The sequence below is a fragment of the Rissa tridactyla genome, chromosome 1 (genome assembly GCF_028500815.1).
Source record: "Rissa tridactyla isolate bRisTri1 chromosome 1, bRisTri1.patW.cur.20221130, whole genome shotgun sequence".
Taxonomy (NCBI): Eukaryota; Metazoa; Chordata; class Aves; order Charadriiformes; family Laridae; genus Rissa; species Rissa tridactyla.
In genome coordinates, this window is record NC_071466.1 from 35,496,771 (window position 1) to 35,523,122 (window position 26,352).

At 40.9% G+C, this 26,352-nt stretch overlaps 1 protein-coding gene across 4 annotated transcripts in view; it reads left to right on the top strand.

The window, feature by feature from the left end:
• ENOX1 (ecto-NOX disulfide-thiol exchanger 1) overlaps window positions 1-26,352 on the top strand; it is a 380,407-nt gene that overhangs the window by 25,052 nt on the left and 329,003 nt on the right. Inside the window, exon 2 of one of the 4 annotated variants that reach the window (XM_054206658.1) lies at window positions 25,383-25,467. The exons of the other annotated variants lie outside the window; for them this stretch is intronic. The gene's annotated coding sequence lies outside the window, so the exon portion shown is untranslated. The remainder of the gene's footprint in view (window positions 1-25,382; window positions 25,468-26,352) is intronic. 4 annotated transcript variants of the gene reach the window in all.

The following is a 26,352-nucleotide window of genomic DNA, read 5'->3' on the forward strand; positions in this document are numbered from 1 at the left end:
TCATGCTTTCTGATAATCCTTGAAGATACAGAGCAGACAGCTGAGATCAGAGCAGTGAAGTGATTACTTCCCTGTAAACTTGCCAGGCGACTTTGGAGAGTGACTTTAAGGGCTGAAGAATGATATGCTCATGTTCAGGTGCTTTAGGTCTGCCTAACTCCAATGGAAGAGATGATGACTCCATTTTGAGGAGAAGTGAGGAAGAATGTGTCACTGATTTGTTCCAGTCCAAAGAGGTAACTTTTGAGTGCATTCAAAGGTGCACTGTAGAGAGGAATATGTGAAAAAAATGGCTGACACACCAGAACGCTGTGCTGCCATACAGAGAGGCCTAGACAGGCTGGAGAGTTGGGCAGAGAGGAATCTTATGAAATTCAACAAGGGCAAGTGTAGGGTGCTGCACCTGGGGAGGAATAACCCCATGCACCAGTACAGGTTGGGGGCTGACCTGCTGGAGAGCAGCTCAGCTGAAAGAGACCTGGGAGTCCTGATGGACAACAGGATGACCATGAGCCAGCAATGTGCCCTTGTGGCCAAGAAGGCCAATGGCATCCCGGGGTGCATCAAGAAGAGCGTGGCCAGCAGGTGGAGGGAGGTCATCCTCCCCCTCTACTCTGCCTTGGTGAGGTCACACCTGGAGTACTGTGTCCAGTTCTGGCCTCTGGGCTCTCCAGGGAACTGCTGGAGAGGGAACAGCCAAGGGCTACAAAGATGATTAGGGGGCTGGAACACCTCTCTTATGAAGAAAGACTGAGGGATTTGCATCTCTTCAGTCTGGAAAAAAGACGAGTGAGGGGAGATCTTATCAACACTTATAAATACTTAAAGGGCGGGTGTCAGGAGGATGGGGACAGGCTCTTTTCAGTGGTGCCCAGTGACAGGACAAGAGGTAATGGGCACAAACTTGAGCACAGGAAGTTCCACCTAAGCATGAGGAGGAACTTCTTGACTTTGAGGGTGGCAGAGCACTGGAACAGGCTGCCCAGAGAGGTGGTGGAGTCTCCAACTCTGGAGACATTCCAAACCCGCCTGGACGCGTTCCTGTGCGACCTGCTTTAGGTGACCCTGCTCTGGCAGGGGAGTTGGACTAGATGATCTCCAGAGGTCCCTTCCAACCCTGTGATTCTGTGAAAAGGAGTACCTTTGTTGGGTGTAACTCTACAGAGGGATCAGTACTGTGCATATATTTGATACTGCGGTGAGTTGGAATTTTTTAAAAGAAGCTGATTAGCAACTTTATTATAAGTTAAGCAAATTACATTTTTGATCATTTAACTACTAATATTTTATTGAAGGACATTATTCACTAACTATAAATGCACTGGGCAGTACTCGTATATGATTAACAATTAATTCGTATAATCATCGCATAAAACACAGAATAAGCACTGCTTTAGTCCGTGAAGTTAGCTGAGCATAATGCTGTTGGTGTGTGATCAGAGCACATGCCTTCCATGCTTCTTGCTTGTCTTTCTGTTCCTCCCAAGTAATATCAGGTATGGCAACTGGAAATTGTTTAACTATGGGTTAGTAACATTCCCAGTGCCCAGTGTCTCTGGAGGACCTCCCTGAGACAGACTCCAAGCAGCTTGTGTCCACAAGTTCATACTCTCTGATGGCTCTTTCCTCTAAAGTGTCTGCTCTCCTTTGTATTTGCTAGCAGGCGTTAAATCAACCCAAGGTTATTTCTGAGTAATTTAAGAGTTCATTAGAGAAAATCATAAGGAAAAATAAATTGGTCAGAAAACGAACGCTGCTGGTCCAGAGCTCTTTGATGAATGTAGGCAGCTAGGAGGTAGGTATGGATTCAACTATCTTAATTTAAGGTGCAGAAAATTGCCTCTGGGATACATCTTACACTGATATTTAGGAGTGACTTTGAAGGCCATTCTCACACAATTAGAGCTGAGTGAGCACTTTTTCTACTCTGGATTTTATATCTGATAAGAGAGCTTCTGCTGTCCTAGTCACAAGCAGAGCAGGACCTTTCTGGAAATCGGGCTCATCTTTTCCGCTGGCCTCGGAGAAGTGTAGAAGTCTGAAAGAGGTAGCATGGGGCTGATGCTGTCAGCCTGCCCCGTGCTCAGGGGTTGCTCGCTTGGGTGAGGTCCAGGACCCGGGAGGGATGGGCTGGGAGACAAGGGTGCCCTGGGGTCAGACAGCCACCAGGATCAGGCTCAGAGTGTGCCTGAGGGTGTAACATCTAGAAGGAGTTTCCTCTTAACTTCAAGTAGACAAATTGTTCTTTAACAGCTTCATCTGTGTATTTTCCTTTGTTGTTTGATTTCTGGCAGTAGGATATTAGTCTAGTCCTGCACAGCAATTCTGGTGTGTTGTTAAGATGCAGAATTGGAAAATCTCTTTAAGAATCAATATTCAGAAATGAAATATTAAGTTCTGTTCCGAACTAAAATGAATTTGAGAGAGCTTTTTCCTGTTTTTCTCTCCTGTAAATCTTTCTAAAGAAGCCACTATTTTTCAATGGCTGGGGCTTGTAATTTTTTGATCATTTGTAGATGGTAGGATGCTGCCTGTCTGTGATGAGTATCCAAGACGCTGACGCGCCGCATTTCCATGTCAATTTGGCAACAGGGAGAGTTGAGTGGGTTGAGGGGGGGCTGTGTTTTGTGTGGGGCCTTGTCTGCAACAGGAATTGTATGAGTGAAAACAGCATCATACATTCTTAATTCCACAATGTCAGTAAGAGGAGTATACACTAGTGGTATTCTAGCTACCTTACTGTATTTTGAATGTCTTTATCAGGTCTGAAAACTTTAACATGTGCTTGTGTTGGTCTGTGTTCTGAGACCCCCACATCTACTATATGCCACGGAGACTATTAAAGCTTAGCTTAACTCCCAGTATCATTCCCCATATTACAATAACTTAACTTTTGGCTGAGGGCACTTCTGAGAACTAATCTGTGATATGTTTACTTTGGCTGGAGGAGTTGAAATGCTTTAAAAGCTCCCCAAATGTTCCTGCAGTTTTGCTTTTTGCTCTTATTATGCGAATCTGATTGTTTTTAATGTGAGGGCTTTTTTTGCCCTGGGTCCTATGTAGTCTGTAGTGTCATAAAAAGTATACGGCTTTACAGCTAAGTAATGTCGACTGCCTTGTAACTTAGAAAATCCGAGCTTCTCCATTGGAATACTGCACTGCATATGAATATGTCCATTCTTTTCTCTTACTTTCCTGAAATGTACGAAGTCACCACATTTAACGTCTGTGAGGTCTTACCAAGATGTCTAACTAAGAGGCTAAGTGAGCAGAAGCTTAAGAAGCACAAGTTCTATTTTCATATTCAGTTTGTTTGGTCTTTGGAAAAAGAATTTCTTATATGCCTCATTGTCTATTGCCATGACTTAGTTAACAGGTAAACTAATGTACCGTTAGAAGTAATTGTCTTGTCTCCACTTTTATCTTTCTGGGACAAATTGATTAAGAAGTGACAGTGAGATATTTGTCAGTATTTGGGAAGTTTCATTTCTCTGTTCTGTGTTAGACAAGTTCACACCTGGGTGCAGCGCAGCCATAGAGACTCTTCTTGCCTGTTTCGTGGACTTCTCTTAGCAAAGACCGTACTAATGTTCACAATAATTCAAGGGGTAACACAGACCTCTCTTCAATGTGCTCGTACAATTCTTGCAAGGGTACCTAGAATTATGTAAGAATCTCTTTCCGTCTGCTCTCCAGTTCCCTCAGAGAAATCCCAGTGGGTAATAATTTACCTTCAGGCTTTGTAGTGAGTGGTTTAGGCAAGTAGGTTCCTTTCCACGGCCATGTGCATTTAATGTATAGACAAAGGTGGGGAAGGAGGGTGCAGCTTGGGATTCAGTGATGCTGTGGTGCTGATGATATGCAGGCCTGCTGCCTTCGCACCGGACCCAGCTGGTAATTTCCTAATGTTTGGCTGGGGCCTGGGCTTGGATGAAAGGGAGTTGGCTGTAGCTCGGGCCAGATAATTTGGAGATGCTAATGGCTCGTTTGTTAAAACAAGTAGAGGGCTTGGCAGAGAGAGAGGGAGTTTCTATCTCGTCTCACCCCTTCTCTCCGCTTTCCAACTTTTCCCGCTGTTCACCCAGAGTGTGTTCGTTTTGTGGGTACTCTCTGGAGCACTGGTCACGAATGCCCATTTCCATAGTTTTTTTTTTTTTTTTCCCCATGCCTACAAGTGTTTCTTGTGAAGATGGATCTTACTATCGTTGTACATATTTCCATTTGGTGCAGTCTGGCTTGTTGCAGTGGTTCGCCCACGAGTATATCTTTGCAAACCACTTAAGGAGAGAGAGAGAAAGAAATGTCAGCTGTTGTAGGCTATTGACTGCCAGTTACTGATTTGGGCTGGCTGGCATGAACACATTTATGTCTGTGGTTAAAAGCGAGCTCTAGATTTCTTTTCTCTGTTGGCTTCGATTCAAGGGGCTTTACAAAGAATAGTGTAGCTTTACATGTGATTTATGGCTGGAGTTCAGACTGCAGCTTTTTCACGTGCATTTGTAATGGATGAGGTCTGTCTCTAGGTTATGCTGTGTTTGATGCACTCCAGGATGCTGTTTGCCCTCTTGGCTGCCAGGGCACACTGCTGACTCCTATTGAGCCTTCTGTCAACCAGCACCCTCAGATACATTTCTGCAGGGCTCTTTTCCAGCCCCTCTCCTCCCAGTTTATACTTGTGCCCATTGTTTCTCCGTCCCAGGTGCAGAATCCGGCATTTGACTTAGTTCATCCCGTTAATCACAGCCTAATGCTCCAATCTATCTACATCTCCCTCTGCAAGGCCTCTTGCCCCTCATGGAAGTCAACAGCACCTCCCAGTTTGGTATCATCAGCATACTTGCTAATGGTGCATTCAACTCCTGCATCCGGATTGTTGATATTGAACAGAACTGGCCCTAGAATTGAACCCTGAGGAACACCCCTGGTGACCAGTCGCCAGACAAATGTAGCCCCATTCACTACAACTGTTTGAGCTCTGCTCTTCAGCCAGTTCTTCACCCAGTGCCCCATGAACCTGCTTATCCCACAGTTGGACAACTTTCCGAGAAGGATGCTGTGAGGGACAGTATCAAAAGCCTTACTATCACCAGCCAGTCAAAAAGAGGTGATTACCTACTGTATTCAGTGTTGGTGCAGCCTCACCTTGAATACTGTGTGCAGTTCTGGGCCCCACAATTGAAGAAGGATGTGAAGGTCCTCCACAGAATCATAGAATCTTCATGGTTGGAAAGGACCTTTGAGATCATCGAGTCCAACCAAACAACCTACGATCTCTGCCACTAGAGCATGCCCTGAAGTGCCACATCTAGACATTTCTTAAATACCTCTAGGGATGGTGACTCAACCACCTCCCTGGGCAGGCTGTTCCAGTGCCTGACCAAAAGTGTCCAGAGGGCAACAAAGCTGGTGAAAGGGCTGGAAGGAATGTCCTGTGAGGAGCAGCTGAAGACTTTGGGCTTGTCTGGTTCAGAGAAAGGAAGGCTGAGGGGTGACCTCATTGCTCTCTGCAGCTTCTTGAGGAGGGGAAGTGGAGAGGAATGTGCTGAGCTCTTCTCCCTGGGATCCAGTGACAGGACACATGGGAATGGCTCAGGAGAGGTTCAGACAGGACATTAGGAAGTATGTCTTTAGTGTGTTAGTCTAGACAGTGCGTACAAAAGTCTCTCCTTAAGGGCCATGCTCTCTGTTCCCTGTGAGGGAACCATCATGTTTCCTCACCGAGAGATCAGCTGCAGAAGGAAGTGAACTTTCCAATTATTATATTGTGGCTTCTGTTATGACAAATAAGTGTCTCATGTTGCTTCTTAAAGAAGGGAATCCTATACTCAGATTTTCTGTCTGTCTTCAGCAGAAGAGCCACAGCTCAACAGCTCGAGGTTAGGTTTTCTAAGCTGTTTTATCAGTGTGATCAACATTGGGTTTGATGCTGTGTGAAGACAATGTCTTATAGGATAGTCAGACCCTAATTCTCTACTAGTTACAAAAGAATTTTAAACCACGCAACATAAAGGTGATTTTTTAATATATATAAATAAAATACAATACATATATTTTTACCCACTCCATATCCACTGGCTCTCCAATTTGGAGACTTATGGCTGCATGTTTTATGAGCTGTAACTTCCATTGTCAGCTGTAAGTTAGAAACACAATGGAAGTGACAGTGGGATGGATCACTGTGGTCAGGTCTGTGTTTGGGTGGAGCAGATGAAATTCTGCCAGGTAGTAACAAAGAAAAGATATTTCTGGCCACTGCTCACAAGTGAGGTGTACAAGCATAGAGAGATGAATTTGAACATGCACCAAGAGGTACGGGATCTCATTTAAAGTGCCGCAAACTTTGTTAAATTATGTCCATTGGCAGCTCTTGCCATCTTGGATTCAGCCCAGAATGAATGCTTCTGAATACTAGAAAATAAATGGGAAATGGACCTTGAAGTGGTCTTTCAGGTTTGTGTACAGTGTATACTTACATGGTGTTTATTGTTTTAGTAGAAGACTATTTGGTACTCACTTTAAATTTCAAAAAATTCTCCAATTAACTGCAATTAGAATGTTAGTATTATTTTAGTGAAGTTTTTCTTTTAATTTAACAGAAACTGTGCTGTGTTATAAACATGTGGTTTTGGTCACTTAGTAGGGATAGTAAATGCACTTTAATATAATTTTCTTTAGCTGGCAATGTACAAAATTTCTTTTCATTTACAATGTATATGCATCATAAAGGGATCAAAATAAACCATAATTGAAATAACTTTGCTTCCAGGGATATTCTTTCCTATTTTATTTTTATGCATTCACTATTTTGTACGCCTTAATTGAACTATTTCATTTTAACCATTTATATCACTTCATAGTGGTGAATTTGTTCGTGTTGCAGTTTGGGCTTTGTCATTTCACTTAGCACTTTTCCCGGGAAGCCAGAACGTTAAATAAGCGTAGAAAAGATTTGCTGTACATCAATTTTGATTATCCTGAAAGCACTACACAGTTTAGATCTATAAACACATGTACAGATATTTTAAGCACAGAGGCAATTCTGCTAAACTTGATGAGTCTGTTTTCAAAGTTAGAGGAATGAATAGGAGTTTCTGAGCAGTAAGTGCACAGACCCTCGCTTGTCGCTGAAATTCATTATTTCCAGAGCGTGGCTTACGAAAGTAGGGGTGTGTTTTAACCGAACTAATAGGAAAAAAGTTAGAGGGAAGCAAGGTCTCCCGGTGACATGAAACTGACAGTTTGAAAGATGCTGCGTGTGGTCTATTTTACAGCCAATGCCCCTTCTACCCACAGCTGACAGCAGCAGCAGAGCAACAAAATCTTGCTGCTTAAATTTGGTGGTTCATCTGTAGCGATCAGCTTGTTTTGGTTAGTAAATCACACTAGCTAATAAGAGGTTTTATTATATGATACTATATTTTAATAGCTATCTGGTGTAACTATTAAATTATGATATTGCCCATTAAAATTTCTTACTAATTAATGAAAATTTTCTTCTGAAAAGGTGATGCCCCACCCCCATCCCTTTTTGTCCCTAGGGAAGCTTTATTAATTTCAACAGAGAATTGCTAGTGATGTTGCTTCCATTTTACAAATAGGTTGGAGCTCCTTTTAGTAGGGGCTCTGGCTGTTTTGGGAAGCAGACATTAAAAAATAAAGAAGAGTTAGGTTGTTCAGAGAGAAAGGAGAAGGAACAAAATAGGAACACTGAAAATCAAGGTGAACAGTTAATAGAGCTTAGAGAATAAAAATATCCATACGTGAGTTGGGGGGAAAAAAGGCCATGATGAAGAGGGAAGAGAATGAAAATAAGAAAATAAAGCAAACTGCTGTGCATTGCCCAGGAATTTATACAAACAGCCCTAAGTAATGTCTGCAAAAGCAACATTTTCTACATATTGTTTGGATGGAATCTGGGGCATTTTTCTTATATTTTTGTTGGTTTTGACTGACTTTCCTTACAACTGAAAAACACAGTTTACTGTGGGTTTTTCTTTTCCAGAGTACTTCCATTCAGGAATTCCTTGTTCATGCAGGGGAAGATCTATTTCTTGCAACAAGTTTCGTTCATTGGAGAATTGACAATGATGCATGTGGTATTGCATAAAGATGTTAGCATTGTAATAGCCAAACTGAGCAGAGCAGAGGCTTTGTAGTCCCTGCTAAAAGCCCAAGAACTTACCTTGTTTGGGGAGCTGGCAAGAACTTTTACTCAGGAGGCACTAGTAAAGATCAGTATGTTGTTCACACTGTGAAAGCCCTAAAGATGCAATGATCCCTAAGCACCATCAAACAGAAGATGAGATCCTTGTGTCATGAAAAAGCCGAGCGTTCCTTTGGCTCCGCTTCGGGGAACAGAGAGATCCTGGTACCCAGCAGGAACACAATACAGCAGCGCTGTAAAGGGCACTACTGCTAAGTAAAATTATCACAATGATGCAGCAGGACTAACAAAATTTTGTTTCAAATATCCAGGGACAACTGCCTTTTTGCACAAAGGAAATGAGAAGATTTTTGAATTTTTGTTTGTTTTTTTTTTTTTTTCTGGGGTCCTTCTACTCTTCTCACCCTATACTTTCTCCAAGTGACACATCTGTGACAGGCAATTTCAGCACAGTTACAATTATTTCCTTGCGAATTTCAGATCCTCTCCCTGAAAGAACCATTGCAACTTCCTTTTTTAATCTCGTTTCGCATCCCAACCCTCTTCCTGCTGAGATACCTGTCCCTTCTGTTTCACAAGGTCAGACTATGGTACCACAGTTGCCTACTTTTTCTTTGAAGGGAGTGTGATTATGTTCAAAATTGTTAAAAAACATAATTTTGAACCATCAAGTAAGGGGGGAGAGCAGTGCAAATGTGATCATCTGTTTGTGGGGGACGTTTTCCAGTATTAGATTATATATTTGTTTCTAAATACATTGAGATAATAAGGCATATTGTTAATAAGCAGTAATTATACTTCTGGCATAAATCCAGCATGAATGTTGCAAGGTGCAGAAGCTTTCGCCAAGCAACCTGTATTCAGCCGTCAATACTTTCATAATCTCTAAATCTCTACAGAAGTAAATAAATAGATAGAGATCTGATCTGTTTGGTAAATTCTTTGAACGAGTTCCTTGTTTCTTAGTAACGTGCTGCCCCAGGACTGTCATAAAAGTATGCGAGATATTAGCCTACCTGTCTGTCACAAAGGTAAAGTAGGCCATGCCTTAGGATCTCAAATGTATGCAACATGGAGAACAAAGTCATGAGTCTTACAGCACTGTCTAGAAAAGCAGTGCTTTATCAGTGCTGCCACTGGCATCACTACAGCAGCTGTTTGCTCTTTTTCTCAGCCTTTACACTTAACATCCAGAGCACACAGGGGAGAGGACAGTATCAGCTGTAGTATGTGTGACACTTTTCTGGGACAAGCAGAGAAGCTCTCACGATTAAATGTTTAGTGGCCTCTTGGTGGCATTACAGGGGAGCCTTCCTGGCCTGTAATCTCCTCTTAAGACAGAGAAAAGGTGTGGTGGGTTGACCTTGGCTGGCACCCGGGTGTCCACCCAGCCGCTCTCTCACTCCCCCTCCTCAATAGGACAAGCGGAAAAAATAAAATGAAAAAATCATGGGCTGAGATAAAGGCAGTCTAATGAAGAAAAACAAAGACTGCATGCAGAAGCAAAGCACAAAGATGTATTCTCTACTTCCCATCAGCAAGCGATGTCCAGCCGCTTTGGTGGAAGCAGAACGCCAGTATGCATAGCAGTTGCTTCAGAAGGTGAATGCTGTAATAACGAATGCCCCCGCACCTCCTCCTTGCTCTTAACCTTTACTGCTGAGCACAACATCGGATGATACGGGATATCTCTTTAGTCATTTAGGGTCAGCTGTCCTGGCCGTGTCCCCTCCCAACCTCTTGCCCACCCCCAGCCTACCCTCCTTTGCGGGGTGTTGGAGAGGTGGCCAGCCTTGATGCTCTGCGGGTGCTGCTCAGCAGCAGCCAACATGTGGGTGGGTTACCAACACCCTCCTGGCCACAATATGGGCTGCTATGGGGAAATTTAACCCCATCCCTGCCAGACCCGATACAGAAAGGAAAGAATCCTTTCATGAAGAGGCAAAAGGACAGAGAAGCTGTCCTTGTAGAGAGAGAAGATAGCAGGAATGGTACCAAAGAGGCATCGATGTACAGAAGCAGCTTGTGGAGTTGTGCAGAGAAGGACAGTACTAGTGGTGAGTACATGAGCGCAATCCAGCATCAGTATAGCCATGTTCTCCAGTTCACAAAGCAATTTTTATAAGAAGTCAATCACTGTTCAAGGTTTTCAGCAGATGTGCGATACTTTCAACATTTGATGCCCAGAGCTAGTAATGATCATAAATTCAAAGACTTAAACTTCTGCAATTAGTACTGATGGCTCCTGACAGTACTGTTCACCACTGCAAAGAAAATTCAATCAAAAATCCTACGCTTACAGATACTTGTGATCAAACAGCACAAACATGACCAACATTTTAAAATGTGATGCTGTGTATATGTGGAATAAAGTTTGAACTATTCTGTGATGTGGTTAGTTACTACGGGAAAAATCTGCATATATTTATTCATGTGTTACATGGCTCTATTACTCATGCTGTTTCTTAAAGTGCCACAGTTTCACAAAATGACCCATCAACTTATAATAAAATGCCCTTTTAGTAAGTTACTGCTGAAAGGATGTACAGAGAAAGTAATGAAAAACTACCAGGCTTCATAGCACAACTTTTCATTTCCGTTCTTTCAGTCTGTTGCAAAGTTTCCAGACAGGACATCCATAACAGGACCCTGATAATTTGCTTAGGAAGCTGCCTTTGCTGTATTTAACTTTTTTTTTTCCCCACAATATCTCATATTTCTATATCCTATTTCATTAATGAGGTTGAAAAATACTGCTAGTGCAAACTAGTTATGGGTCAGTGGGTCAGCAGCTGCTAATTTTACAAAGCTGCACCATTTCCTTCCCCACTTTGCCGACATGCTCATATGTCATTCTGTGGCTGCCCAGGGTAAACATGAGTATCAAATAGAATGCAGAATATTGTTTTTTCTTGTATCTGAAAGACTAGCTAATGGTTCCACTAAAATTTGGAAGGATAAATTAAGTATTCTAGAAGTGAGGGGCTGTATGCATAGCTGTCCTGATAAAAAGGTAACAGTTGTGAGGGTTTTTTAGGGAAAAAAAATTAATAAAATCCTAGCACTCATGCATATGACCACCCTGTGTAAATATGAGAGAACCTAGTGTGGTAAACATGCTGTTGAGAAAAAACCTATGTTTATGTACAGTGAGTCGTGGTGTTAGTCACAAGAACCATTTCATGGCTCATCAGCTGTCTCAGGAGAATCAGGAACCTCTCCTTGTCCCCTCCCCACCAGTTCCGTAAGAACTTAGAACTTTGCCAGTTTTGAGACTGGTGGGAGTGACATTTTCTTTACTGCAAGTGATCTCTTTGGGCGAAGGGTTCCAGCACCAGGCTGGGTAGCTACTGACCAGGCGTGACTGCCAGTTGGGAGAGTAGAAAGCTTTGAGAGGAATGCATTTCTCCATATTGAAAGAGAATTTCCTCCCTCCCGCCAGTTTCGAGGTAAGATCCACGCAGATATCTGGAAGTGGTTAATTCCGCACCATGTCTCTCATCTCCATTGTTTACCTCCCAGCCTTCCAAATTCATTTTGGCCTCAACATACAGAGGCTAAGGCAGAAATGAAATGCAAACTGGGTTGTTTCTCAATACTCAGCTTAGGTTTCCTCAACCTGGAAGCACCAGTTTCCTGAAAGAAGCTGTGCCAAGGAAAGTTCATCTTGCCCTCTTCTTGTGCTCCTTTGTCTAGAGGAGCTAAGAAACCTTGCGGCTTCTGCCACTGCTACGTGGCTGATTACAAATGTAATGTATTAGTGAGTGCCAGGGCAAGTGAACATAGTATTTCCTCCATGATAGGTGATGTAAGTTTGAAAATGCTTCTGTGATGCACAAAGAGAAGGAAAAAACTGTCCATGAAATGTTTGGAAAGAATCTGGGGAATTATCTACTTTGACTAATGTGGTTCATAGCTGTGGTTTCAGTGGGAAGCTGGTGAAAGCCAGATGTGTGGAGATAGTTATTTAGAAATGTTTCTTCTACCACAGCTGGAGCATGAGAAGGAGGGGATGAGGGAAGAGCAAGCTCAGCTGACCTCTCATGTAGACAAGCCCAGGAACCTCCCCAGATTCTCACTTCTGGCCTCCTGAATCTGAGATTCTCGGGACTTGTCTACATATTACCTTACAAAAGATGCCTCATGCCCTTGCAAGGGTCTTTGTAATGAAGTGTCAGAAGGAAATGTACCTATAGAAACAGTGGATTGGTATTTTTTAATTTTTTTTCGTTGGTTTTTGGGAAGACCAAAGCTCAAACCTGCTTTTGTGAGAAGTTCAAAGGATCGATAAGGTGATGTTTCTTCTTTTATTTATGGGCTTGGTATGACTTGGAGCTCAGCTCAGCAAACATGTAGGCATATTGCTGGTTCTAGACACTCACTGATGTATGTCGGGTTGCAAACTACCTCAAGTACATACGATAAGGTCACATTAGAGATTTTAGGCCATTTTTAAACATACAGTCTTTTGGTCTGAATGGACTTCACATGAAGTTGCACTTTAGAAAGTTTTTCAGCCAGCAGCTGACTATTTTCTTGATGCCTTGGAGATGCGGGTGTATCAAAGACCTTGAATAGAGCAACCTGATGCTTCTGTAGTTCAGCTGGCAGGAGTGCGGGCCAGAGAATAGGCACAGGCAGTTCCAGTCTCTTGACATAAACGTTTGTTCTTGCTTAGGATGGTGACTTCCTCAGTCCTCACTGGTAGGTTTTCTGTCCCTTTTTATAGCAAATACTACTCTGTACAGAAACAGTCCTGTGATTAAAATGGAGAGTAAGGAGTCGTGAGGGTTCCAAAACCAAATTGTTGGGTCCCGTATGTCTACTGAGGAGATTTGCATGTCTTCCAGAAACCTCCTCCAAGATATCTTTGCATCTTGTTCTCTTTTCTGTACATCTATCTATTGTGAAAGTGCTCAATATTAATTGCAAGTCCACAAACCCACAGTTGATTCCAACAGAGTGCTTTTTTTTTTCATGTGTACACTGTTGTTTTTATCTTTTTTTATTTTATTCTGGTCTCCAAAAAAATGCAGCCAGAAAAAGTAGTTATAAACAACATTGCAGCTTTGGCTAAACTCAGAGAAGCAAAGCAGGAGTTAAAGTTGAAAATTATGTCTTACAATTAACTATTCTGCTCATTTTGTTGGTGGTGACTACATTAGTGTCCAAGAAAATGTGTGATCTTATATATTACTCATGCTATAGTCCTTAGGCATAATAGGGTTAGTTGAGGACAGAGTGTCAGGTGTAGTATTTGTCATTACTGTTGATTTGCCTAGTTGCATGCTGGTGTGGATTTGTGTTGCACTATTAATAGTTGAATGTAGATTTTTCTCTGACTTGGTGACTTTTTTTTAAAAAAAAAAACTTCTTGGCATGCTTTATTTCCCTGTCATTTTCAATAGCAGAAATGTTTGCTGTTAAATGCAGTTTGTCTCCAGTTTTGATTCTTTGTTAAAGAAAGCAGCGTGTTAAAATGAATGGTACAAATTCAGCTGTTTGCTTCTCTTTTGTAAATGCTGGTAATGTGTACTATTAATTACATTGCTATTGTACGGTAAAAAGTATTTTTTTTCCTATTCAGTAACTCTACCTTCTGTTGTGTAACTGCTCCATAAAGGTCATCTTTTTACCAGACAATAATCTTAAATGTCATGCTTTCCAATATGTTTAACCAGTTCATATCTAGATATATACTTGGTGGAGCAGAGCACTTTGCTAAATGAGTTTCAGAGATTGGCAAAGTAATTTAATTCAAAATAAATTGAACTCTAGTATTCTTCTTCCTGCGCCTGTACCTTGCTACTTTGATATCATCAGCCAATTTTGAGAATACATGTAGTTGATCTCTGTTTTCTGTTTATAAATGTGGCTGATGTACTTTATTCCAAAAAACTGTGGTTAACACAATGGCAATGATTTAACAAAAAGAAACGCTTTATGCCTGAAAGCTGTTTGCCTTCTGGCATTCACTTGGGATTCTGGTAAAACATAGGGAAGTGAAACAACTACCTGCATGTTTGAGTAGGTCTGTAAATGCTGAGGATGCATGTATCTGACCAGAGGCACTTGCATTTGGTGGTTATGTATTTTTGGAACAGCGTTTTGAATATTTCATAGTAGTTCATTTGGGCACACAAGTGTTACGTGTGGGCACGCAGTGCACACCATGGCAGAAAGCGACCTGTAACCTCTACAACATTAAAGGCTTTTAGTGCAGGATTTAGCCTAGTATTTCAAATACTCTTGCTCTGTGCTGGATGTTCTCCAGGGAGAACAAAAACCTGCCAGCGTTTTGTTCCTATTCTCACTCTTTTAATTTCCATTATTGTTCCAGACTGTTTGCATTTCCCTTAGACACTTGCCATTTTGCCACCTTCTTTTCCCTCCTCGTATATATAGAAGAGTGGTTTAGAAGGCACTAACAAGGAGAGATGGGAAGGCTTCCTAGTATCTCATAAAGGGAGAATTTACTTCATGAAGCGAAGAGTTAAGCTGTCTTACACAGCCAATTAAGTGTCTGTCTTTTACTATGGATGTGTGCCTGCCCTTGTGCAGTTTAATGTAATTTATGTTGGTAGCGTATGCCGTTCTTGCTTAGTGACCTGGGCTCAGACTGTGACACATTCTGTGCAGCCTGACAGGGAGGGAGGAAGACCTGCAGATATACCCGGGTGTAAGACAGGATTGTTAAAACTGAGATAGTCAGGTGAAGTTAAAGATCGTATTGTCTGCTCATCATTTGCAAGCAGATGAAAATCAGGTCTGGTAATTCTTGCAAGGTCTTTGACCAGTCATTAAACTACTTGCCTTAAGAAAGACCTGCCAAGTTGGCAATTAATGAGACTTAATCTGATGAAGAATGTTTTAAAATTAGTCATGTATGAAATTGTGGTATAAGTTTCTTTCACCTCCCTACAATTTCTGCTGGTACCTAAGTGCTGAATTACTGCTGGTCTATCCTTGAGCTGGAACTGAGCTTATCTGAAATGATACTAAATGTAGAGATGATTTTGTACTTTCTGAGATTTGGAAGTGTGTTGCCATCTTTAAAAGATACATGTTGAAATGTAAAGCAGGAGTATGCTTTAAATAAATTTGGTTTAATTGGGTTTTGTTTTTCTGAGATTACATATGTATATGTAACCATAATGTATATGTGTATAGTATATGTATTTTATAAAATACTTCACACGTGCATTATAGCTATTATGTATCTTCCTTGCTCTGTTCTGATTTTCAGGAATGTGTTTCTTTTCATGTTACTAAGAAAACTATTTGGTTAACTTTAAGGTCGTCAACAAAGCCAGTCTTGCCTTTTGACACCGTTATCATTTGGTTGCTTCTTGGTGTCTCAAACATAGTAACCCTCATTTCCTTATTCCTGTGTATGAAATCTTGGAGACTACTAATAGTATTTACTGGCCTTAGTATCTAGGAACCTGAATCATGACTGAGGACACTCTCTTTCTGTGGACACAAACCAGAGATGTATGTAAGCCACTTAGGAAAGCAACCAAAGGAGTATGAGGTAAGAGGTTACAGATGGCTATGGACAGATTGGAGGAGTACAGGGGAATGATGAGACAGTATTGACCAGTATGATAAGCAATAGTTTTCAGCATGTTGAGAATAAAAGTATTTTGTAGGCATCTTGACAAAGCGTATTTTAGTGGTCTCTGCTTGGAAATGTTTAGCTAGTAGGCAGTGGAAGCTGGCATTGTTGGAAGAGCTGACATCAGCATAAAAAGTAAGAAAATACATCAGGTGTGAGATGAGCAGTAGAGTGAGAACAAATTATATTGGATGTACCAAAGGGGAGCCACATGACCAAGGGAGACAACCTTTGCAACAGGCAAGATTGTGTGTGTCAAGTATAGAGAAGAGGATGCCTGTAATGATTTAATGATGAGAGCTTTGCCCAAGAGCACGAGCTGTGTGAATGGATCGGAAAAGCTATATCATAGAGAGGTTATGTAGAATGTATCCACTGAACTGACACGTAACTGGGATTTGAGAGACTATCTGAGTTGAAAATGTCATCCATGTTGTGGTTTGCATGACAGGCAAGACAGTGATATTGTCCAGAATGATTCGAGGAGGATATGTAGAGTTGAGATAGGGGAAGATGTTATCTGCTTTATATTACTTATTCTGGTCTTGAGCAAGACATCTCATGGGGGAGGAAGAGGCAGAAGGACTACAAGGGGGATGTTAGTGTTGGAGGAAGAGGGTTTAGTGGGGACAGTAAAATGCAAGCCAAGAGCAGAAATGGTAGATTTATGGATCATCCACTGGGAATTTCTGTTTGCTGATGTTGTGCAGAGATAAGGCATGGATGGAAGGAGATTAAGGACAGAGCTGCTTTGAGTTCCCCACAGGAAGCTGGTGGAGAAGGCGGACACTAGAAATTTGGTATTTGTTGGATTAAGAAGGACTTTCAGGGTAAAATATCTATCAAAGTTTCACGTATATTTTATCATGTACCTACAATGCAAGACTCTAGGATATAGTATAGTTGGAGATAATTTTCAAAGACAGATGACTTTGTCACCAAAAACATTTGGATTGGGGCAACTTTTAAAAGACTGCTGAAAACTGACTGGGAGTAGCATGTGCTTTAGGGAACAGTGATGACTGTATCAGAAGATTACAAACTCGTTGGGGTGCTGTATTTTAGATGAGAATAAGCTCCAACTTTTTGAAGAAAACCATGAGAACCAAAAATCTCTCCACATCATCCGGTACTGCAAATCACCATAGATCAGAACTTTTGCAGAAACCATATTTGTAGCTAAGTAAATATATTAGTTTTTTTAGAAGTGATGAGCACTTGTTCTTTACTCTCTTGAACAATGATTTCTGCAATGCAGACTTCAAAGAATAGGGAAGAGAGCACAGCGTCCCTGGGGATTTCAGCCGTATTCAGTAAGACAAGGAGTATATTAGAATTCACTTATTTTTTTAGATTTCACTAATTTCTAGAATCGCGATTGTCAGTTTTTGTAAACTGGCACAAAGCTGTTGAAATGAAGAGTGCAGAAGAACTGACAATGTACATTAAAAAGTGTCTTTGGAGCAGAATTTATGTTGAAAACCAAACCAATTATTGTTTCCATTGCTCAGAGAATTTCTTTTGCTGTGTGAGACTTAAATCTAAGAGGGTTTTTTTTTTTTTTTTGGTGTAGAAGGTCCCAAGTGACATCTGAAAACAAATACATGGAATAATAACTTGGAGCATAAGATTAGCCATTTGTTGTCGTACCAGACTTAATTATGGATAGACTAAGGAAGTAAATTCTATTCAGTACTCTAATCTGTAAAATGGCAGCTCAGTATGTTGAGAAAATCCTAAGTGATGTTTCCAGTGGCGCTTTTTAAATGATTTTTGTCAATAAAAAAGAATAAAAGCATAAAACTTCTGAAGAAAAATAACCCCAAACCCAAACCAGAATTTGTGCCCAATCTTAGTAATTTGTGGAAGATAAGTTAACTTTTTTTGAGTTACTGGGTAAAAAAGCCCCCATGTATTTGATAAAGGATATATGATTCCGCATTTTTTATGCAGCTATTATTTTCTTTGTTGTGAAAAATTCTGCTTTAATAATATACTACTGAATGTAGTATAATTTTAATTAAAAAAAGTTGAATAACTGGAGTTTTGGAGTCGGAAGGGTTATGCAGAGACATTTATTTTATTGTATGTATTTGCTTTGTCTCTCATTCTTTGTACCAGGGGTTTTGAATTATTAGTGAATGCTGTGAAGGGCCAGACTCTGGTCAGTATTGCAGAAGAGTATGAAAGGGTCCTTTGAATATAGTATGAAAGGAGAGCTGAAAACTTACAGCCTGCAGGGGACCATCAGTGGGCTGAAGCTGGCATTTCTGGCTTCCTGCCAGACCTTTCCCTCTGTGTGATTAACTTCAGGGTTGGACAAGGAGGGATCTCCGGGTGGCTTAGCATCCTGCTTTTCCTTCTCTCTGCTCCACTGACCGAACTCACCTGTAGTACAGCCAAAGCGATTCAATCCTACATTCAGAGATCGGGCAATAATATAAAAAAAAGGAAACAAGAAGCCGAAATAAACTCCGAAAGACAAGAAGAAAGCTTAAAATCCGTGGATTTTGCTGGCAAAATCAACAGACTGAGTTTTCCCATAGCTTCATAGAAATGCTAGCTGTAGGGGACGTTTGGAGCTTTGTAGTCAAATTTCCTGCTCAAAGCAGGACTATTACTAAACACTACTTCAGGTCAGTCAGGCTTTCCTTGGTGTACATTGATGAGATGGTTTCATACACCGGAGCGTTGCGCAGTCAAAGAGCTTTTTTACAGAAAACACAACTCCCTCTTCTTTTTGTCTCTGCCTTTCCTTCTCAAACAGCCTGCATCCATGACCCCCTGGTCACATATGCTAGCCCAGGTCTGTGATTCTGATCATGCCATAGCTCTGCTACCACATGCAGACTTCTAGTTCTGCCTGTTTATTGCTCAAGCTCTGTGCAGTGGTGGACAGCTGTTTGAGAAGTCTGAACGCTCTCCGTTTCATGGCCTCTTCCAACGTGTACGTCCCCTTTATCTGCACTGCTTCCTCACTTATTTCAGTATTTAGATACCATCTCCTCATGAATCTAGTTTAAAGCTTTCTCCACTTGGTAGCAAGCCTGTTTGCAAAGACATTCTTCCTCTCGTTATCATGTGAAGTTCATCTCCTCATCTTAGTTCTCAGGACATTTTATCTTTTATCAGGACCTTCATCTGAGATCATCCAGTATCTCCTGTCTGAAAACATGGGACTGGGGAAGGAAGAAGAAACTACACTAGATAGTTGATTGAAATGTTACTTCACATTTTCACGGCCAGGCCTTACCGCTATGATAAGGCGATGAAATTCACCTGAACACAGTGACCTCCTGCTGTGTCCGTAGTGCATGAGTTTCATCAAACTGGCTAAGCAAGGACTGATGTAGCTTGCAGGGGCTTGTGTGAGCTGTTCTGAAGTTAATGAACTGAATTAATTCTAAGAAAACTGAAAATAAAGTCTCAACTATATATAGATAGAGAGATATGTATGGATACGTATATAGGCTGTAAGAGAGAACATTCCTGGGGAGGAAAAAGAGTTAATGAGGCATTTCAATGTCTTTATATGGAGCCGTATAAATTTCAGCCACTTAACTTTAACAGGAATATCCTGGAGCGTTTGAAGTGTGGTGAATAATTTAAAATAAATAAGGTTAATGAAGAAGACCCTGTTTGCCAGTCTGAAATGTAAATTTTGAAGACCCTTTAAAGTTTTTGCTCACACAGAAAAAAAAGAGCGTAGATGACTGGGTACCACATTTTATGAACAGTTGGGGTGAGGAGAAGTTTGGTTACCTCAGCACACTGATCTAGATCTTTCAGCATGTGGTCATCTGTCCTTATTGTGTGAAAATTTAACTGATTATTTTTTTCAAATGTTCTTGAAAGTGCGTCCAAGAGGGTGTGTGAAGACCAGATGAGGTTTGTTAGGATGATTTCCTCAGAAGCAGTCTGTGTAAAATGTGACATCCTTTAAAAGCACTATTAAAGCTGTTATTTCCTGTTCCAGCATTGTTCTTGGCTTTAGGAATAGGTAATTTTTTTATCGTGATATTTGCATTTTCTGCTATTAGGTAGGTGAGTTTGTTCCACAGTTTTACTTCGGGGCAGGTATTTGGCAAATATAGAAACTCTGGCTAATTGGACTGGATTCCTTTCTGAAATTTTTATTGCCCATGTAAGCATAGTGTGGATGCCTGCAGTAAAATTTAAAGTACATATAGTGGATACCACAAAAAAGATCATTTACCGATTTTTTTTTTTTTGTAAGGGTATTAGTAATCATGAAAACAGTCAGATGAACTTCGCCTTTTGACAGCTTTCGTTGATCAATGAGATGTGGTCATTGTGAGAACTCTAGGGGTTTTCTCACTTGTCTCACATACATCTCCTGATTGCAATCAACTACTATGAAAATCATGGTAAAGTGAAGTGTAATGTACATTGGTGCAATGCTTGAGTAAGATTGGATACTTCGGTCTTTCTTGTGCGTGGCTCTAATAAAAGGTATCTTGAGAGGTAGCCATTGCCTCTCAGTTAATACCAGTGTCTGCCTTAAAATAAAGGGAGCTAGGTTATTCAATCACAGTAGCGTTAGTGAAGGAGGTGGACTGCACCAGCAAGATATTTGGTCCAGGATCTCACTATTCAATTGTTACAGTCTCACTTCAGAGTTACTCATGATTAGGAAGAAGGAATCTGCCGTGTGGCTGTGTTTTTGACCAGTGCTCATCCCATTTCTTCTCTACCTTTGCAAGAAGGCAGAAGGGAGCTCAGTGGAGCTCCATCCATCTCCTTTGCCCTTACTAATGGTTCTGGAGGCCTGTGTTAGGACACCAAGAGGGCACACTGTGTGGAGACATGGCTGTCACTGCGTGTTTGCCACAAGTTCTAATCCTTATGAATTGCTGGGGGAAAAAAAATCACTCTGGCAGATGTTCCTTTGTGAACTGGCCTTGGGAATTACTGAATGTCATTGGCACACATGAATGTGCGTCTGACCCAGGGATGAGTAACTCTGAATTTTGTTAACCCGTGAGAGCACTCATGGAAAAGACATTCAGAGGCCTCTTGGGCTATCCTGGTATCCCACGCCAGGATCAGTTGTATTCTGGCAGATCTCTGGTTTGTTCTTAAAAGCTTTGTATTCCAGTGTTGCTCTGTTCTTAGTGTTAGAAAGTAAAAATCTTCCTTGCTGCAATTTGAAAAATTACTTACCACCCTGTCTTCTATGGATGTTTCCTCCTATTTTCAGCAGCCATTTTGGAATATGACAGCTTACAGAGTTACTTCTTGGTGTCTTTTTGATGGATTGAACAATCCTCACTCTATCCATGTTTCCTCATAGGTTATGTTTTCTAGAAATCTGTCTCTCCAGCTGTTCTGCATCTTTCTTGGAGTGTGATGCCCAAAACTGAACATAAGACAGCTCTGTTTAGAGAGGAGTACTTCGCATGTGTTGCTGCCTATAATGCCGTAATTCTGTTATGGTGTTTTGTATTTATGCAACAGTAAGACAGGTATTCTGTACTAGAGATCCTCTGCTGCAGAAGTGCAGCTGAAAAAGTGGTTCCTCCTCCTGCATTTATATAGTTCATTATTTATACAGTTCATTATGAAGATATCCAAGTATCTTGCATGTGTTCCTACTAATTGACTCCTATGCTGCCCTCAAACTGTAGATTGGATCCGGCTTCAGGTTATAAACATCTGAATGTAGGTGCCTAAATGCACATCATATGTTAGCTGGGTCACTAAATTCCCAATCTAGTCAATGGAACCTGGCCAACTGGACATGTCTTACTGAGGGTCAGCTGAAGAATCTCATTAGAGTCCCCAAACACCAATGACTGTATTGACTTGTCCTCCATTAACTGTAAAAATAATTTGTTTACAATCTGGATTTGAATACCGTTCCATCTCTCCAATTTACCCATATAATTTTTAATTCTAATCCTGCTTTCCAAGATACTTGCAGTCTCTTAGAGCTCAGTATCATCTGTGAATTTCATAAACATACCTTCTGTTTCATAAACATACCACTGTTGAAGCCATTGATATAAATATTGAATGGCATTGGACCTGAAACACAACCCTGTGGAGCCCTACTCAATATGCTGCTCCTTTGTGATTGCAGCGATTGTTTTCTGAGTGTTTCTTCAACTCGACAGCACCCATGGATGTATTTTAATAATTTATTTAAGCCTGCTGTTGAAAAATGCTTTGCTGTTTTGTGGTTTTGCATGCTCAGAATTATGAACTCTGTTACTTTACAGTGACATTAGAAGAGCCATCCTATTCCCCTCCTCCCTTTACTAGCTGCTCTTTTTACCTTCTCTATCAAAAGCTGACTTCAGTGTATTCTGAATTTTTGCTGAACAAAATGTCCTGATGTATTTCTTTCTCAACTGCTCCCAGATGTGGGAGTAGTTAAAATACATTATTCCGGTCCTGTACGCTGGATGATTCTGCCAGTTGTTTCAAAAACTCTTTTCTCCCTAATTTCCCTGGCTTGGTGGTTTGAAATAGATCCTCACCATGGGAATGTTCCTGCTTTTTTCTTCTCTAACTTTGTAATGGTTACATGGAAGTTTCCCCAAGATCTGAATTTCCTTATGGCCTGGAACTACATCAATTGTGTATGTTCTTGATGCACAATGCAGTACCCTTTTCCCACTGCCAGTCCTTTTGAAATAGCAGCACCTCTTTACATTCGTATTTTAGACACATGCGTTATCCAAGTCTCTGTTGCTCCGATTAAATAGTAGTTTCTTTAGATATCTGGCTTCTAGAGTTTGCTTCCAATGCTATATTGTAGGTGCATAGAACTTCAGTAGACTCATTCACTATTCTTTCTTGATGTTCTTCTTAATTAGTTTATTTCAAGTAGCTTTTAGATCCGTCTCAACGTCATTCCTCTTCATGCATCCCCACAGGATTTTGTTATTTCTTTCTGACCCACACCAATCCTGACTTAATTCAGTTAATGTAATCAATCTGTGTAAAGATGCTTTCCCCTTTTTCATGAGATAAGCTCCACTCCTATCAGTTTGTTTACACAGTGCTGCCCGCTTGCTAAGGAAGCCAAATTCTTCAGCATTTTTAAAGTATAAAATAGAAAAATGTCTCATCAGAAACAGGAAGAATTAAAAGTCCTTTTGTTTATAGACCTAGTAAGTTCTTTCACTGTTTGCTGCAGTGGTGGCACTGGCAGCAGTTGTGGTAATGGTAACTTGGCATCATCCACTGTGTTTCTGCTCCTTAGTGCTCCTAAGCTGGAGCCTGTTTGTGTTGGAGATGAGACTTTCACAGCCACTTTGTGTATTGCACAGGACTGGAATGCTGTCTTTCAGATTTCGCTGTAAAACTTAGTTCTTTGATCTTCCAGTTCCATTTCAGTACATAATAATTGCAGTCAGCTCTTGTGACAGCACAAATAAGAGCCCTGCAACTCTTAACCTGGGCTCCTTGTGCTCATACTGGTTTCCTCATCAAGGGTTTAGAAATCAGCCACGCTTTGATGTGGCAGGCTGAGAATTGCATCTCATTTTAGGATTTTATGATACCAGGGTTTCACAAATATAAGATGTGGTGTTACAGCTAGGATACTTGATCTCTGAGTATTTATTTTCCATTTGAATAAATTGATTTTACATTGTTATGATGAGGTCATGGTGCCAGACTTTAGGTTTGCTTGATCTTTGGAGAAGCGGGTGTTATGCTAAAGAAATTCCACTGCACTGGGAGAGTTTGAACCTTGTGGTTTTGGCAACTGTGACTTTTGACTTGTCAGCAGAAACATGCAAGATACTGCAGTATTTATTGTGAACAGCAGTGAAATAGTTAACAATGCTGACATTTAAAACAGCTGGACTTACTTCCCTGATACTGCTGTCTAAAGAGGGGAGTAGGGCCTTGGCCATGAACCTCCATGATGGCAAAGTGGGACTACAGCCAGACTCAGTGGCGTTCAGGCCAATTGTATAGTGCCAGGTTACTTCAGGTGGAGGATGTTTCTTGAAAGCTGGATAAAGCAGAAGTGAAACTGTAAACTATGGGCAAATATATATTTCACGTTCTCTTCTGGACCAAATAATCCTAAACCACTTTTATCTCCTTCCTTATATGTATAAAGTCCTGCCTTTTAGCTCGTTTGTAATACACTAGCTTTTCGCTCCAAAGGCTCCATCTTGGTCTTGGGTGTTGGCCACCAGTTGGGAGTCTCAAGTTGTGAAATTTTGTCATTTTTCTCTTTGAATTTCTTAGTTCACCAGTGCTAGGAAGAGGTGTGCAAAGTGGGGGCCTTTCCCTTTTCATGGCTCAAAGGGCCTGCATATACTTATGAAATGTCTAATCAAATGGAATTAGTGGGAGGATGCACACTGTGGTTTCGATTCCTGTTAATAACAGCCTGAAGGATGACTTTCCTGCGTGATCTCTGGTGTTCACTATGTTATTTAAAGACCTAATGTTCTGTCATGTATGATTTATGCAATAGAGGTGCATTGCTATTATATTAGATGCAGAAGGATATTAGCAGCAGTAAACTGCTGTATATTTACATTAATTTTTTTTGACGTGATAAAAAGAGATATCACAAAAGATCAGGCTCTTTGAACAGCTTTTTTTCCTACAGATTTCTTTTTTCTGCTCACAGAATCAGAACTATGTTAGGCTGGAATGGATCTCTGGAGGCCATCTGGTCCACCCTCTGCTCAAAGTAGGGCCAATTAGATCAAGTTGCTCAGGGAATCATCCAGTTGGATTTTGAGCATCTCCAACGATGGAGATCCCAGCTTTTGTGGGTACGCATTCCACTGTGTACCCACAATCCCGCCCCCCCTTATTTCAGTGAGAATGTCCCTTATTGTAAATTGTGCTTGTTGCCTTTTGTGTTATCACTGTGCATCTTTGGGAAGAGTTTGGATTTGTCTTCTGTATACCCTCCTGTTAGGTAGCTGTGGGCGGTAGTAAAATCTCTCCTTAGTATTCTGTTCTTAAGGCTGGAAAAAAAATGAACTCCTCAGCCTCATCTTGTATGTCATTTTCTCCAGAAATTCATTTGTTTCTGAGACAAAAGTATAGCATAATGAAACTTTTAAAAATTATTTTATTTTAAAATCGCAAAAGAAATCCTCAGAAGTAACATATATGTACTTTGAGGGATAGCCCTTTGTGAAATAGTTTGGTTGATAATTGTAGATCATTGTTGTGTGCATTTGGTTTTTTGTAGAGCATATTTGTTATTATATGTTTTTGAAGTTTCTCTAGGTGACTATTTGTAGAAATTTGTAGCTAATGCTACAGGAATTTTTAATCTTTCTTTTGTGAATAAACATTAAAATAATATCAAATAGAAATCTACAGTAATTCGTTGTATCGATCTGTCTATATACCTACAAAAGCATGACGTAAGAGAGAGGGGGAAAAAGCCCTGTCCTTGAAGTTTTATCTCACCAAAAGTACAGCATCACCTGTTGATGATTTCTTCTGTTCAGCTTGGAGGACACGATCTTTAACTAGGTTCCTCTGAGAGCTAATCAGAGTCAGTGCTACTGTTGGGATTAGTGATGAGAAATTGCTGTGCTCTCCTTGGCAACTCTTGCCCAACTCTGGATCATTTGTTGTCAACAGAAAGACTGAATTCTGCCTCTGCCACCAAACCTGACGGCGGACAGGAGACCATTCCACTAGAGCATCACGCCGCTCTGCCAGAAAGGTGAGGAGGCTGCTGGCAAAGGTGCACATTCAAGGAATCTGGCGAGTCTGCTGACCAAACTAAGCCCTTTTGGCAGCCGGGTTTGCAAATTTAAATTAAAGATAATAGAGACTTTAAATTTCACCTTAAACATAGATGCTATTATTTTCTAAGTGAGAAAGTTGCAGGTACGCAGAACCTTTAGGCTGCCTTCTGTAAGGCCTTGCAAACTAACGGCATGCCAGAGAAGACAATAATTGATGCTGTCCTTGAGCCTGCTGCAAGCCCTTGGTTTTGGCACAGAGCTTATTACTCAAATATGAAAAAGCCAGGAATTAACACACAAACTTGCAGCTCCCTGATCTTAACAGATGGCCAGCTCTAGAGACCTTTTCCTCCTGTTCTTTCTGAGTTCCTGGAAAAAGGATATTCGCCTTAGTTTTTTCCTGGTCTTTGACTTGTCTGTTTTTCCTCTGAGCCCATGACCAAGTGAGATCCAGAATACACAGGCTTCCCCGGAGATATTAAGTGGTAGATTGTATCCAAACTGTGGGGTGCCCTATATATATAGTCACGGGACCAGGTACTAGTACATCAGCCAAGGTTTGGTCCCTTTCATGGGTCACGCCATTTAAGAGATTCTTGACTGGTAACTGAGTTGTACATTCTCTTAGCAAGGAAGTATCTTAGTACCTGCTCTTCTGATTTCTTCAGGAAGACCTGCTCATTTACAGGTATTTTTTTTTTCCTACTAGGAAGGAACTTTATGTTTACTGGATACTCTGCCTTTTAGATCTAATTAAAAAAAAAAAAAAGTATTTCTGATCCTCTTCTCAGTTATTCAACTTTGTCGGAGAGTATACCCTGTCATGTTATCCAAATGTGAATCCCTTCCATGTGAAGATT